Genomic DNA, 16,293 nt, shown 5'->3' on the forward strand with positions numbered 1-16,293 from the left:
TGAGTGATCTGTAAACAAGTGTTAAAATATCTTTGCTGATGTTAATAGTCCTCAGTTTCATGAGCAGGTGGAGACGTTGTTGTGCCTTTTTGTAGACAGAGTCAGCACATTGTATAGAAGACAGGCAAGTGTCAAGCTCTGTCCACAGATACTTAAAACTCTGCACTTGCTCCTCCACACATCTGTGTGTTTCTGTCTTTGTGTGAATAAACAGCTCATCTAATAATAGAGCGCCAACTGAGCAAGTACAAAGCCGTCCTTCCTCCCTCCCTCCATTCCTTCCTCCCTTCCGTCATTCCTCCCTCCCTCCTTCCCTGCCTTCCTTCTTTGTTTCCTTCCTACCTTCCCTCCTTCCTTTCTTCCCTCCCTCCCTCACTCCCTCCCTCCCTTCCTTCCTTCCTTTCCTTCCTATCACCTGTGTCTGCAGCAGTCCTCCACAGATTAAGTTGTTTTATTCCAACATGGGGACAGAGAGGATCAGTGAGCTTCAAAGGGAAATGAGGGTTACGGGGATAAGAAGCAGCTGATAAAGCACAGGAGCCAGATACATGCAGAATTTGGACTGTGAATGCAGAATTCAAAGAAATGTAACAATGGTTACAGGTTGTGGTGCAGGTCCTCAATAGGATAAGTGAAACCGTCACCAAGTCCAGTGTTCAAACTTTCAAGCGTAAAGAAAGTGGAGCAAGGGCAATCAGGCTGCTGAAGCTTTCCCTTCCTGTGTGAACATTCGTGCTAAATGAGGTTGTTTTTCAGTTGATTGGCAGAGAAAGCAGCAGCTGGCGATGTAGTTTAACCCCCCAGAGTCCATCTGTTTGCATCACACTCTGCTCCTGAAGGTCAAGGAAGAGGTAACCAGACAGCAGGCAAGAGTGGGAGAGAGGACAAAGCGAGGGAGGTAAACAAATGAGTGTTTGACCCAAACCAAGCAGGTCAGAGGAGTATTGCACAAAAGTAGGATAAAGACATCCAGGATAAATAAGCTGGCGCGGTTTGACTAAGCCTGGTCGGCGCTTTCTTGGATTAATTCGTTGCACGTTTGCCGAGCCAGGATGAAGCTTAGTCAAGCCAGGTGTGGATGTGTGGGATAAGTGTGCGCTCACTGCATTCTTAAGAAGTCCACGAAATCGATCACAGAATCACAGATGGAACAATGGATAACGGACCTGTGACTTCATTTAGTCCTGCGGAGCAAGAGCTGCTTCTTCAACAATATGAAGAACCAAAAGCCAGTATACGCTAAAAAGGAAACAGAAGTGCCGCTAAAAGGAGAGGGAAAAAGCCTGGCAGACAATCGCGGACTGCCATAAGGCGTAAGTAGCCCAAACATGTAGATTAATAAAATGTACTCCCCATGTACTGTCATCATTACAGTTAAAGGATGCAGAGCTGGTGAGTTTTCAAGTCCACTAATCAGTAGGTGTTTCTTCTTTAATGTGGCCAATGGAAGTGCATGTTACTCAGCTCACAGATGAATAAGTTCAAAGAAATGATCTATACAATCATGATCATCATTTTTATCACTTTTGAAAAAAATTCTTTCAAATTCCATTTTAACTCATTTTTTAAGTATATTTTAAACCTACTATTTTTGCACTTTCTTAATTTATTTAACTAACAGTGGTATATGAATGAAATTGTGGTTGATGTTTTTACGTTTTCTTATGATGAGCTGCTGGACAGTGGAATTTCCCTTCGGGGATTAATAAAGTGCTATCTATCTATCTATCTATCTATCTATCTATCTATCTATCTACTCGGTGTCATCCTTCATAAAGAACAAACTTGTCTTGCCAGAAAAGGACCTGGCAACAGGTGAAAACCAAATACAAAAATATTGTGCAGTCTGGTAAGTTACTTTATTGTAGCCTAAACAACAATTGGAGATTGTTGAGATTTGTTGTCTGCTAACAATGAATTTTATTTTTTATAATTTTAGCAGTCAAGAAAAAAGCACAGTGCAGAGGAGCTGGCCATCAATTTAAATATAGGGAAGTACAGTCCTTTATTTTAAAGCTTTATTTTTTATGTAAGGCTTTTTCTTTAGTTGTTGTTGTAAACTGAGGGTACTTTCACACAACAAAAAAACAATCTTTGTTCTTCCTGGCCTTCTCCCAAAAAACTTCCGTCCACACCTCACTTTGAACACGGCTCAACACGAGGCTTCAGGGCATGTAGTACACATGTCAGGCCTTTAGGGGCGCTGTGACTCACCAAACACAACAAAAACACCGAAGAAGACAGACCACGTAGAAATTTAAAAGTAGACTTCTGCATATAAACACATAAATCACTATATATAACTCTAGTTTTATAGGTCTATGGCCCCGCTCCGCCTGCTTCTAGCTTCTGCAGCTCGACCGGAGCTTGTAGTCCGTGATTGTTGTGGTTATTAGGTGACGTTGCGGACCGCGTTCTTTTTTTTTTTTTTTAGATCGGCGGGGTGATCGGCTAGATTTGCCCATTCCCGATCACTCACAAATTACCAATATCGGCCCCGATCCGATATCTACCGATTGGATCGGGACATCCCTAGTATTTATATGCAGGGGGAAGCACATCTGCAGCTGTGGAGTGGACCTCTGCAGATGAGGAGACACTGTCTGTGGGCTCCAGAAGGCTTGAGGTATCATGTGAAATGTGTGGCGATATTCTGCTTATGTAGTCCAAAAAATATATAAAATAAAAGTAAAAAATGTGTTGCAGGACCTAGAGACTGACCAGCCTCAAAAGGAAACTGATAACATTGTGAGTATATGCTGAAGTAAATCTATGTGATGAACAAATCCCGTGGAGCTAATTGGCTAGAAAACATTTTCTACATAATTCACAAACTATCAGAATTCTGTTTGAAAACATCTGCAGAAACAGGCAAAACTGGCAGAACTCCAAATCCAGAGGGAGAAACGCAATCTGAAAGTGATTGAGCTAAACGTTCAAATATAAAGGAAGGACTCCAAGAAAACTGGATCTTGAGATCCACAAACTGGAATGTCAAGTGAGTATTGCATTGCACACTGCAACAATATTTGTCATTTAGTGTGTTAATCCTTGTGAATTTTGCTCTCTCTTCTTCAGGCTGAGAACTGACAACAATAGAATAAACTGGAAAATTTAATAGAACATAATGGTGTCCTCTTTTCTTTTATGATGAATGTGGGACATACAATTGATTTTGGAGAGGTGGAATGCAGAAAGTTGTCGATACATTGCACTACTAGTGCAAGATGCCTTTGAACCTCCAGAAATGGTTACATAGAAAAATCTAATTAACTGCATTGAGACACATTTAAATCAAATCTTTGACAGTAATTCGACAACCAATCTTTATTAGAATTGCAACATAACACTAGGCCTGACAGTAATAAGACCAAATGAATGAATTGAAAGATTGTTGAAGTTAAAAAGTAAAGTCAGAATAATGTGGAACCCTTAAAAGCCAACAGTTACAATCTTCATTTTCTTTGCGTATTTTTAAGAGACAGTTAAAACTAAATTATCTTCTGTCAGTTCCATTGTAGTCCAAATGTTTAAGTGGTGACATATTATTGTTTTCCTTTTTTCTTCTCTTTCGCCATCATGTAGGATTTCTTATAAAATATCTGTATTGTACCTACTTGAGTGAGGTCAGATTTTTTTGTATAATTTTGAACCTTTCATTGTTGATGTTGTATTAAAAAGGAAAGCATTCCAAATAAACTGTCCGGCTTCATACTTTTATTGCTCAAATATAGTCTTTTTATATGTGCTTTTTGTCTTTATATATAAACTGCGCTAATAAATAATACTAAAACTAAAAGTCAACCAGCAAATTAAATGACAACAGATATATATTTTGATGACGTAACATATAGAAAAACCGTGGAGATTCTGTAAAACACACTAATGTCTCGCAGTACTGTCAGCAGATCCACCACAGATTAACCTTATCCTGGATGTTATTCTGGTCTGGAGCAGGCTGGCTGCAGAGAAGAAATCACTGTGGTTACTTGTCCAGGATGAACTTGGCTTGCTTTCGTGCAACCGACTTGGGGCTAAGTTTATCCAGGATTACTAATATTTCAAGGCTTAATTCTTTATCCTGGTTTTGTGCAATACCCCTCTGGAGATTATATAATACTCTGCGATGTATACAACCAGTGTTGTGGCAATCATAGCCAGTAATCCTTGAAAATTAGGCCAAATAGCTTTTCCTTTTTCTTTTTTCTTTTTTTCTACTAAATTCTGAGGATTTCAAAGCTGGCTTTGAGAAAATGAAAAGCTAACTACTAGCTAAAATGCATAGTTTTTGCATTTTCATTTCAGAAAAGTTTTGTGCAACTTTTTGAAAATGATGTCTGTTTACACGGAAACGGGAGAAACTATGTCCTTTTTAATGTAGGGCCTCGAGTTGGTGCTGTTCTTTGTTTTTGTTTTTGAAAACAATAAACTCTAAACATTTAATGAAAAACAATGTTTTCACTTGAAAGGTTGTAATGTAAATTGGGCCTGAGACTCTGGCATCGCTTATAGTCCATAGTAGTCCCTATAATAAATAAAGAGAAAATAGTCTACACTCAAGTCAGGAATTTGAACTGGTGCAGGTAGAAATACTCAGTCCTGAGCTGAATAAAGCAAATATAGAAAACTCAACTTCTCAGTCAAGTAAACTTCTGAAAGAACAGACTGAAATGTTCTCAGCAAACTGATGAGAACACGATATGTATAAAAGCTGAAGGGATTTTAAAGATTTCCATCAAGTGATTAGATTGAGTGAGATTGTTTGTCTCGTTTAAATTGAAGAGCAGCGACGTCAAACTGACACTCAGGAAGAAAGAAAGCCAATCAGTCTCAGTTCACAGAGCACAATAAACACATTAGCATCACCCAAGACTCACACACCCGTCACCAGTGCCGAGTGGGCCGTCAGTATCATGACGGTGACTCTATACTACCTGATTAATGCTTATATTTCACTTTCCATATAATAGAGCACTGAAAGATGATGTGCCAGACGTGCTAATGCTATGTTGAGTAATTGTAGCACATCAGCGGTCTTCTCAAACAATTTCCAGGGACGCTGGCAGATCTCAGTTCAAGAATAATTAGTTATTCAAGCCAATCAGGGTTTATGTTATATTAGTCACCAAATGATCACAGACACTGAAAACCTCGACCACCAGTGCAGGTGTTCGACCGGGGTGGAAAACAAGCCAGGTCCACGACATGAAGACAAAACCTGAGCGTTTTCACAGAGTTGCGTTTTCTCTCGTTTAGACAGAGACAGGGTGTTTTCAAAAAGTTCCACCATATGAGCCATTCACAAAAAGTTGTATTTTCCGTGACTTTGAGCATCGTTATCATGTGAACTGCCCCCCAAATGCAACAGAGGTTTTGGGGTTTTCTTTGTAAACGTGTAAATGGGGCCTAAGTTGTGGCTCCTTTTTGAAACACGAGGTCATGCTGAGCCTGGATTCAGATGGTTGTAATTTGCGGTGAAAAGTCAACCACAGATCAGTAGACAAAATTCAGTTGATTTATTTTAGGATCACAGGTCAACTTTGCACGACCGTGGTCTCCAGCAGGAGCAACCTGAAACTTGAGATACACAACTGTTTACAATATACAGTTTCCCTAAATCACTGCCTTCTTCTGAGTAGCTTCATCTAAGTCTTCATCAGGAAGTGTGTTTCTGTGCTTCACTGTCATTGGCTCGGCAGCGTTGGTCTCTGGATGAGTGTGTGTGTCTCTGTGTGTGTCTATTTGTACATGATCATGTGACCAGGATGTAAAGTGAACTTCTGCTGTTGGATTACTCAGCAGTGGCTTTTCGTGTGGTGAGAGCAATTAATTCTGTGGTTGGGGTCATTATGTGACCTCTGTACAGTTTCCAAGAAACCTACTGGTCTGAAGTGAAAGTTCCATTTGAGACCTTCTTATATGTTGTCCAACCACGCAACTTTGCAAATGCATGAATACTGAGACATTATGAGGATTAATGTATGCATGAAATCGCAAAAATGGCAGCAATGGCTCCACTCTCATAACCAACTAAATGTCTACCCATTAAATTAGTTAAAATAATAATAAATTAAGCCTCTTTAAAATTGATTTGATTACTTAGTAGTGACTAATTTATGTTCCTGCTATAAAATATATATGTTACTAGCACTAGAAGCTAGAGATGCACTGATGACGATACCAGCACTGGGTATCGGGTCCGATACTGCACAGAGTACAAGTACACTTTGCAGTATCTGAACCGTCACCAACGTTGCCCGTAGGTACGCAACAGAGGACAAACAATGTTCACAGTTCACAGGAGATTATTTAATATCAATGACAATGATAAACATAAGACAGACTGTAAATTATGTTCTGCTAAAATATCAAGAGGAGGAGAAAGATAGGTAGGACAACACCAGCAACTTAATCACCAGAAACTATTGGACCAGCAGAGTTAGCCTGATGTCGCTCTGTAGTTTGACTGCTCAGTAGATCAGGAGGGTTTTACTCCGAGCCGTGCTACATGCTAAAGAGATTCAGGTCCACACTCCAGCGATTCTACAGGCTGAACATGATTAAAGTCTGACTGATACACTCATTAACAGCAAGCTGGAGTGTGTGACAACACACCACAAGCTCAGTCCCACAGTCTACAGTCTACAGTAGACACAGTGCTGTGTCTACTGTAGACTGTAAGGCTGTTCGATACAGGCTGTGTGGAGATGGTTCATGGCAACGCATAGCCTTCACATATCACTTGCGTTGGAGTATGAATTAGGCTTTATGGCATTTAATAAATGATCGTATTGGTACTCAGTAAAATGAACAATTGCGAACATTAAAGAAAATTGCATGGCAACTGGAGAAGAAATGGCAGTTGACTCGATTCAATCAAAGTCAAGTATTTTGAACAGCCTGAAGAGATAGTTTGTCACTCTATATACAAAAAAAGCCCTCTGCAAAACTGGAGTCCACTATTCCTCCCTAATAGAAGAAAACAAGAACAACCCTAGTTCTATTTCATCCCACTAGACCACCAGATGTGTCTGTAAGCACTGGATGATCATCGTTACGCATGCGCAGGTCAAGAATATTATGACAACAGAGTCACTCGTGACTTCCGGGTGGCTCACAGAAGCTCAGTCCCTTTTCACCTTCTTGCTCACAGGTTTGTATATGTGGTGTGTCGGCATGATATTGCTGATTTCCACTGCTTTTGAGTTGTTTGCTGCTTGTTGTCTGTAGCCCTGTGACCCGCGGTCGGAGCTGCGAGTCATTTCGACCTCCAAGGGTTACACAAGTGGCGTTTCTGCTGACTTTCATCAGAGCCGAGTGGTAGGCATTTTACACCTGGTGAGTCATTGATTGCGTTTTTCGCTGATGCGTTATGCTCGATAGATTTCATTTACAGCCTCCTGGCTCGTTGTACTTTATTTGAAGCCACAACCCGGCTTGTTTTGTTGATTGCAAGCCGTGTTTGTTGTGTTTATCACATGTTTTTCGTTATATGGCTGCTTCAGTTGAATAGTTTTTCTACGGTTACGCACTTGTTTTCATAAAAAGCGACAGCGGTCTACTTACATTGGCTCTGTTCCAGAGCCAGTTACGATTCGCTAGTGGTGTCTCACCTTGACCCAGTTCGTGACACAGTGACAAAACAAAACTCTGCACGGCTTGCACGATTGGAGTCATTGGTGGCGTTCTCTGCTCGACCTGACTCTGGAGCGCAGTGCTGTAATAATACAAACAGCACTGTTTTTTCTGGGGGTTTCCTTTTTTGATACCTTAAAAAAAAAGAAAAGGCTGGTCTTGGCTTACGATATTCGGAGTCACTAGTGGCGTTTCTGCTTGAGCTGACTCCTAGAGCGGCGCTGTATTATTACAGACAGCGCTGTTTTTTTCAGTTTATTTGATCCCTAAAAAAAATAAATCTGCTCGGCGCATGAATTGGAGTCACTAGTGGCATTCTCTGCTCAGCCTGACTCCTCGAGCAGTACTATAATACTACAAACTACTGCTTAATTAATTTTGTTCCTTTTGGAACAGACAGATAGATAGATCAAATATGGGGGTTACAATGCTGGAGTGCCTGGTCTGCAGAGATTGTTTAGCCCCACTGGCCATGACCTGTGTCCCTCCTGCCTCGGTGTGGACCACCTTCGGTAGGCCGTCATAGAGAATGCCTGTACCAACTGCATGATTATGCCCCCGTCCGTGAGGGTTGCCCGCCTGGCCAATTTTGAGTAACCTCCTAATTGGGACACTGTGTCGTCTGGCCATCTGCCTCCTGACCAGTCTGCGCACCATAAGCGATCTTCTACAGAGACCCAGCCTCGTCAGAGGAAGAGGCAGAGAAAGGAGGATTCTGGCAGATGTCCAGTAAAGTGGACAACCTCATAACAGAAATGTGGTCACTTCTTGAGGGCCGGAAGTTGCAACACATGACGAGGATATGATGTCCGTGGCTGCTTCTGATACGATATTTCAGGGGAATTATGATGTATTGAGCACCCACGTCTCCGAAGCAGGCCCCCATACTTCTACGGGTTCTCAAGCTGCTGGGGAGGAATCTGTGACTGTGGCGATGAGAACTGCCCTTAGCCGATTGGGAGTATAGGTGCCAACTTTACAACTGTCATCTCTAGTGCTTTTTGCCAATGCCAATTGACTGCAAAGCCAATTGCTGTTCCCCCTTCAGACGAATACGTGAAGATCCTACACGCTTGTTGGACTGACACAAAGGCGCTTTTAAGGCAGACGTCAGATGGACATGGATCCGGCAGCGCATAAAACTGGCTATTGCCTCCCTCATTGTACACCCTACGGAGACTTTGAGGATGAACGCCAGGTGTCCGCGACCGCAGCGCTGGATCACAGACAACCTACTCTGCAGGGCATATGATATGGGTCCCCGTATGGGTCATATCTGAAACTCTGTGTCCCTCCTTATGTTGGGCCTGTCTGCATCATTGGAGGAGGAACTTCCTGACCAGCCAACACAAGGCCTTCACCCGGCAGAGGTAGACCAGGTTTGGCAGACCTTCGGCAGGGCATAAGTCGACCTTTTTGCTTACATGGAGTCCAAGCATTTTCTGTGCTTTTCCCTCAAAGACGATGCCAGTTCTCTTGGTCTGGAACACTAGCACACAACTGGCCCAGGACCATACTATATGCATTCCCATCAATGGTGCTTCACTTGGCAGTGACAAAAGAGTGACCCTTTTCTTGAAGAGTGCCCGTAGGCTATGTTACGCCTCGCCGACCAGTGGCTCCAACATGGGATCTGTCCATGGTGCTACAGGCCCTGCGGTTTTCGCCATGTGAGCCCTTGGACCAGGCAGACCTGCAGTGGCTCTCATGTAAGAGAGCATTTCTTTTGGCCATGGCCTCAGGTAGGTGTGTAGGGGAACTGCAAGCCCTATCTGTCAATGAGTCCTGCCTTAGGTGGGCAGCAGATGGCTCTGGAGTGACCTTGTCCCCATCTTTTGTCCCCAAGGTGTTTACCTCTACCAGCAACACTCAACTGCTCCAGTTTGCTTGTTTTGGTACACAGGCCTCTGCTGATCCTGTGTCCTGTCTGTGAACTAGAGGTGTACACATCAGCCACATTGGACGTCTGATCACCTGTTTGTGTGCCATGCCAACCCTTGGCAGGGTTTGGCCATCTCCACACGATTTGTTTCCCATTGGGTTGTGGAAATCATTAGGCGCGCCTATGTCTCACAGGGTGGCTCGCTGGTGTACGCTGCAATTTGTCGAATCAGTCAACAGACAGTCACAACCATCGGGCATAACACACTGGCATGAGTATACGCGCTCATTTGCATACACACTGACATTAGCATACATGGTAATTAGCACATGTGCTAATTCGCATACAGGATAATGTGAGCATCGTTAGCATTTTTTTTTAAATTTGAACAATATATATACATAATAATGTAGTTACAACAAAAAGGATGGAAAAATCTTACAACTCACAATAATTTTTACATCTCAAACACATGGAAAAAAAACAGGCAAGTAAACAAAAAAGGTATACATTAGAAGTAAAAAAAGAAAAAAAGAAAAGGAAAGGGTGCTTGAGGTATAAATAAAGATCATATAAATCAAGCAAGACTACATCTGACACAGCTCTTGGATTTTACTTGCTTTGGAATTTATGTTGTTCTTTAGATTGTCTAGATAATTGGAAAACACGGCTTTAAAAGCAATTATGTTTGGACCCTAGTGTGCAAACTTAGTACATAGTATGTGAAATTTGGCAAAAATAATTAAAAGATTGATAATATATATTTTTTCTGGATTAATTTTATCAGTTTGTGAAAGGCCGAACAGATTATGTTGAAAATTCAATTTATATGAATGATCAATTTTGGTGTTTAGAAAATGATTTAGATTAATCCAAAATATATGTGTGTTAGTCCATCCATCTTCTTCCGCTTTTCCGTCTCTGGGTGGCAGTTTGAGCACTGTCACCCAGATCACATTGCACCGATTAAGATTCTTTCCTGTGGGTGGTGAGCCCACGGGAAGATAGCACCGCCATGGGACATGAACCCACTACCTTGAGATTGCAAGTCTCATACTCTACCAATTGAGCTAGCCGGGGCCACATGTGTGTAAGTGCAATCCCAAAATAAATGACAAATTGTTTCCTCTGTGTTGCTGCAAAAAGAACAAAGGGTATCAATATTTTTCTTATATTTAACCAGATATGTCTTTACTGGATAACATCTATAGATCAATTTAAAAGTAACCTCTCTTACCTTATTAGTAATAATACATTTCTTTGACAGAATCCAAATGTTTTTCCAGTCGATGTCATTGTAAATTGTATTCCAATAAAAGCTGCTTTTATTCCAGCTGCAGGTTTGGAAACAATATCTCTTTGAATAATTTGTCTAATACATTGATTAGTGGCTTTATCACTCAATAAAGGACAGATGTTACCCATTTATATGCTAGCAAGATTTAGTTCTGGAATAATACAACTTCTACCTTTAGGAGCAGACATCAGTAACCTTCTCACCCCATCTGGTATTGCATCAAATACTACAGCATATTCTTTTGGAGTGACAGTGAACTCATAAACAGACAGAAACTCTTCATCAGAGAATAATTGACCATTGTCATTCAGCAATTGACTAACAAGTAAAATGTTTTTATCAACCCATTTCTGAATATATAAAGACCTGTTCTTAAATTGAATATCCTGATTGTTCCAAACGAAATATTTATGGGGAGAAAAGTTCTATGAGTATAGCATTGACCAAGATGATAAGAGTTGACTATGAAAGTTGGAGTTTCATTGGTAATTTAGAGATATTGTAATTGCATCTTTAGTAGAAAATGCATTCCTCCAAGTGTGTTAAAGATATGAGCAGTAATAAAGTTCCAGATTGAATTGGGATTTTTTAAGAAAAGTTTGATCCATTTGATATAAGACAAGAGTTTAGGGAGGTAAAATCTAAAGAATTTAAGCCACCACAACACAACTTATTTATCATGACATTTTTTTGGATATAATGTATTCTCTTTTTCCAAATGAAATGAAATAATATTTTATAAATTTTTGTGCATAATTCTTTTGAAACATCCAGTGCCATGGCAGCATAAATAAGTCTGGAAAGGTCTTCAGCTTTGGCTACCAAGGATCTTCCAGTAATGGACAAATCTCTTTGAAGCCAAAGGTTAAATCTGCTGTACTGAAGTTATGAGAGGGTCGAAATTTTCAGATAATCTAGCACCTTGGTCTTTTTGAATGAAAACGATAATGATAATGATACGGCCTAATATTGACATCAGCGCTAATAAGCATACGGGCTGACATTAGCATCTGGGCTTATTATTATGCATGCTAATTCGCAGATGCAAGAATTAGCATACGGGCCAATGTGAGCATCCACGTTAATTAGCATACAGGCTAATGTTAGCATACAGGCTAATATTAGCATATGTGCTAATGAGCATATGCACTAATTAGCATATACGCAGCCGAAAGTGAACATCTGATCACTGTCATGAAACACAACCATTCGGCATTGCACCGCCTGCTTGAAACAGAAAGTGAGGACGCAAGGACCGTATTGCTTTTATTATTTCTGTCTCTCTTTTTTTTTACTCCTGACGTGACATCGAGCCCAATTTTGACTCCCTAAAAATGCTCAAGAAATTATTCAAGAAAGTCCTAAAATGTTCTCTCTCGTTGACAGACATTTGTCTCTTCAAGAAAGAAAAGAAGCGCTGTATAACTTTGCACTGTGCACTCACAACGCACTTCCACATATGTCTCCCAGCAATCAGACACTATGGGTACAGTGACACGATGAAAAAACAATCTTTGTTCTCACTGGCCTTCTCCCAAAAAACTTCGGTCCACACCTCACTATAAACACGGCCCAACGCGAGGCTTCAGCGCATGTAGTACACATGCCAGGCCTTTAGGGGTGCTGTGACTCACCAAACACAACAAAAACGTAGAAGAAGACAGACCACATAGGAATTTAGATGTAGATTTCGGCACATAAACACATGAACCACTATATCTAACTCTAGTTTTACAAGACTATGGCCCCACTCCACTCGGTTTTAGAATGCGGGCTCCTAAAACACTGCCTCATGTGGATGATAGGCCAAAAACAGCTCATTTAGGTTAACCGGTTTCCTGGTGTGGACGGGCGTCTGTGATTGTGTGTGTGTGTGCTCTTTTGATTGTCACCTTCACTGACCCTAATTAGTATCAGGAGATCAAAAGAGCACTGTAGCTGTGATAGTCAAATGACGAGCAAGCAGGGTGTCATTTCGTCCCCCCACCCAACCCCATTAGCACTGCCAGTCAGTATCACATGATGAGGCCTCTTTACAGCTTCTCTACAATGTCTTCGTAAAGTCACCCAGGGCTTTCAAAGGCAGGAGCTCCCTCAGCTAATTATTAGGGCCCGAGCACTGAAGGTGCCGAAAGACCCTATGGAAACTGTAAAGATTATTATTATTAACTCTTATACTTTTTTCATTATGGGAAAACGCATTTTTGAGGGACTAAATATATAGAACTTCTAGCCTATGATACTTTGCACAGTCATCAGGCCTGGTGACAAATGTGATAATTTGGAGGAATTACACATGACTGGAAAAATGGCTCAACAGTGCCACCTTAAAAATTTGGAAAATTCAACCCCCGGATCCCGTTTCACCTAGAGCCACTAAAGTTGGCCCGCATATGTAACACCCCACTACGCACAAAAAAGCCTGGACACACATACCAAACACTGAACAGGAAGTCCGCAATTTTGCAATACAGTATATCTTGGATTTTGGCAGATTTTGGAACAAATTGAATTTTCTAGAGAGAACTAGTCTAAGGGGGTAATTCCAAAGGACCTGAAATGTGGCGTGGTAATAGAATAGAAATTGGTGAGCAAAGTGTATCAAAGTGGCACCATAATTGCATCAGAGACCGGCCCTCATCGCAATCTCTACTTGTACTGCTATTTGGGGGTGTGGCAATGGCTAACAACACCATCAAAGACAAAATAAAACAGCTTGACTGACTCTCAGTCATAACACCATTTGAGGGCGTGGCAGGGGTCACGCTCGGCATGAAACAGGAAGTGCGATGTAAATAGCCTGAACATGGTCACGCTTAGGGGCCGTCCACACGAGCACGTCGGATCACCTAAACGAGCTGTTTTTGGCCTATCATCCACACAAGGCAGGGTTTCAGAGGCCCGAAAACATTTTTTTTTTTAACACGGGTCCCAGAGTGGGGAAATGCTAAAACTCTGGCCCGTGTCGTCCACACCCTGAGGTGTCGACGGCAAAGACAATCATCTGACTTAATCACCCCCATCTCCCCCCACCGCGGTCTGCAATGTCACTTAATAACAGTAACAATCACGGACAACAAGCTCCGGTCCAGCTGCAGAAGCTACTGACGCTAGCAGCAGGAGGAGCAGGGCCATAGACCTTTAGAACTCACAGTCATATGTAAGTTTATGTGCAGGAGTCTACTTCTAAATTTCTATGTGCTCCTTCTCTTCTTCTGCATTTTCTGTGTGTTTGGTGAGACACACCGCCCCTAAAGGCCTGGCATATGTACTACATTCCCTGAAGCCTTGTCTTGAGCCGTGCTCATAGTAACTTGTGGACAGAACTTTTTTTGAGAACCTTGGGGAGAAAAAAGATCGTTATGGCTCATGTGGATGTGGCTTTACATTTGTATGCACTAATTAGCATACACGTTAGTGTTTGTATTGGGATAATTAGCATGTGGGCTAATGTTAGCATACACGCTAATTATAATACACGCTAATTCACATACATGTTGCACGAGAGTCTACGTCTGATCACAGCCTGAAGATGGTTACGTCAATCGAGCATAGCGTAACCTGCTGGTAAAGTGGGGATATGTGCACAAAATCTCGACATGTAACACATTCCAACTTGTGTGGGTGTGCGAGGGCCTGTATAATGCTGCTTGCAGCTTTAATTGGGGGGTTCTGCAAACGTAATGACTAAAGGAGATGTTTCTGTCGCTTTCCACTGAATGAAATTCAACTGGAGCCACAAGACACATTTGACCTTTAAAATGAGGCTAACACAGCTGATAAAGTTTCATGATGTATGAACATAAACTGTGTCTATGTTGTATTTGTGAAGTTTCAATTACAATTTAGGATGGGAAAAATTACATTAAATTATCTGCGGTTTTTGTTCCTGATATTAGAGGTTTCAACTTTTTTTTTTTATTCGAAATTTGACATTCTAGCTGTTTTAATCATTTGTGTGTGTGTGTGTGTGTGTGTGTGTGTGTGTGTGTGTGTGTGTGTGTGTGTGTGTGTGTGTGTGTGTGTGTGTGTGTGTGTGTCATTGTTTTAAACCTTTTTTTGTTTTAGTCATTTGTTTTTTTTATTAAAACTTTTTTTTTTTTGTAGATTTTTTCCCCCCATTTCTTGTGGTTTTTACCAATTTCAAACATTCTAATTGTGCCTACTTTAAAAGCCTTTCTCAGCCAACAGTTAAAAGTCCTGTTGAAAATGACTTAGTGTGCATACATATAATGCAAGTAAGAGAAAATGTCTCTTTTGGTGTAAATTAGTGAAAGCTTCTGGGAGACACTGAAGAAGGGCCAAAGAGCCACATGTGGCTGCAGAGCCGCAGGTTGCAGAGCTCTGGTCTACTGCATGAAAGAGGCCACAGGTCATGTTACATATTCATGTCTGTGTGCACACATGAAGAGGGAAGCTTTATGGAAACACACAGTAAAAGACCCTTTCCTCAACTTGCTGTCCTTGTCCGCTGCTGTCTCCATGGAAACTTTGAGTTGTAGAGCACACACACATACACACATAGTGTAATCTAACACCTCAAATGTGATGGAGACACATGTCCACCATACTAGTGAGGTGGCAGATACTCGGCACTCGAACAAGAGATGAACCTTCCCGGCAGAGAGAGTTCAAAAGACGCCAGCTTGGCATCAAACGGGCATCACTTCCATTGTACAGTGTTCGGTGATAAGCTTCAAAGGACATTCGTCCCACCATGCTGATTGGAGCCTGTCACACTATTCACGCTGATGTGCTCTCTGTATAATCGCGGGACGTGCTTCGCTTCAGCATGGTTAACTGAGAGGGTCGTGACAAGCCTTGTTCTTGTTTGGGTGGTTTCATCCAGAGTACAGGAAGCTACAAATGGTCTGACGAAGAAAATAAAGAAGTACCTACTTCATACCGTGGACCAGAGGAGTCAAACTAATTTTAGTTAGGGATCCACAAACTGACCAGATGACTAAAACGATTGCTCGATCACCAAGAAACCAACTATGAAGTACATCTTGAAAATGTTCACTTTTTTTTCAACTTGTAGACAAACTGACTGTTTTTTAAGAAAAATTGTGTGACAAGAAATATTACCAGAGACAACATACCACCTGCTCTGATTCTGCAGCTCTTATCTTTCAGGCTTTCTTTCACACATCCTCATGGTGTGGATTGATGTTAATGCTCTTATGCTAGTGTGGCAGAGAGGTGATTAAGCCCCTGACAGGAATCAGGTGTGCTGCCTCACCTCTCCGCCCATAAAGGAGGAACCGCCCAGACACAGAGTGACAGGCAGGAACACATTGACCCATGGAAGCGCTTGAGAGAGACTGTGCCTCTGTGTGTGTTTTTAGTTTTGGTTAGTGGTTTTTCATTTAATAAATTATGTCAAACTGGAACTCTGACTCCGCGTCTCTGTGTGGGAACCCGACGGTGGCATGCTCTATTGCCACAGCTAGCAATAAAGAATCTAGTTAGGGGCCCT

The 16,293-nt window shown here is 41.6% G+C and overlaps 1 protein-coding gene across 1 annotated transcript in view; it reads left to right on the forward strand.

Annotated features, from left to right (window-relative positions):
* Nucleotides 1–16,293, forward strand: part of cdk18 (cyclin dependent kinase 18) — a 133,111-nt gene that overhangs the window by 57,316 nt on the left and 59,502 nt on the right. The gene's annotated exons all lie outside the window — the stretch shown is intronic.

Source organism: Lipophrys pholis (assembly GCF_963383615.2).
Source record: "Lipophrys pholis genome assembly, chromosome: 4".
NCBI lineage: Eukaryota > Metazoa > Chordata > Actinopteri > Blenniiformes > Blenniidae > Lipophrys > Lipophrys pholis.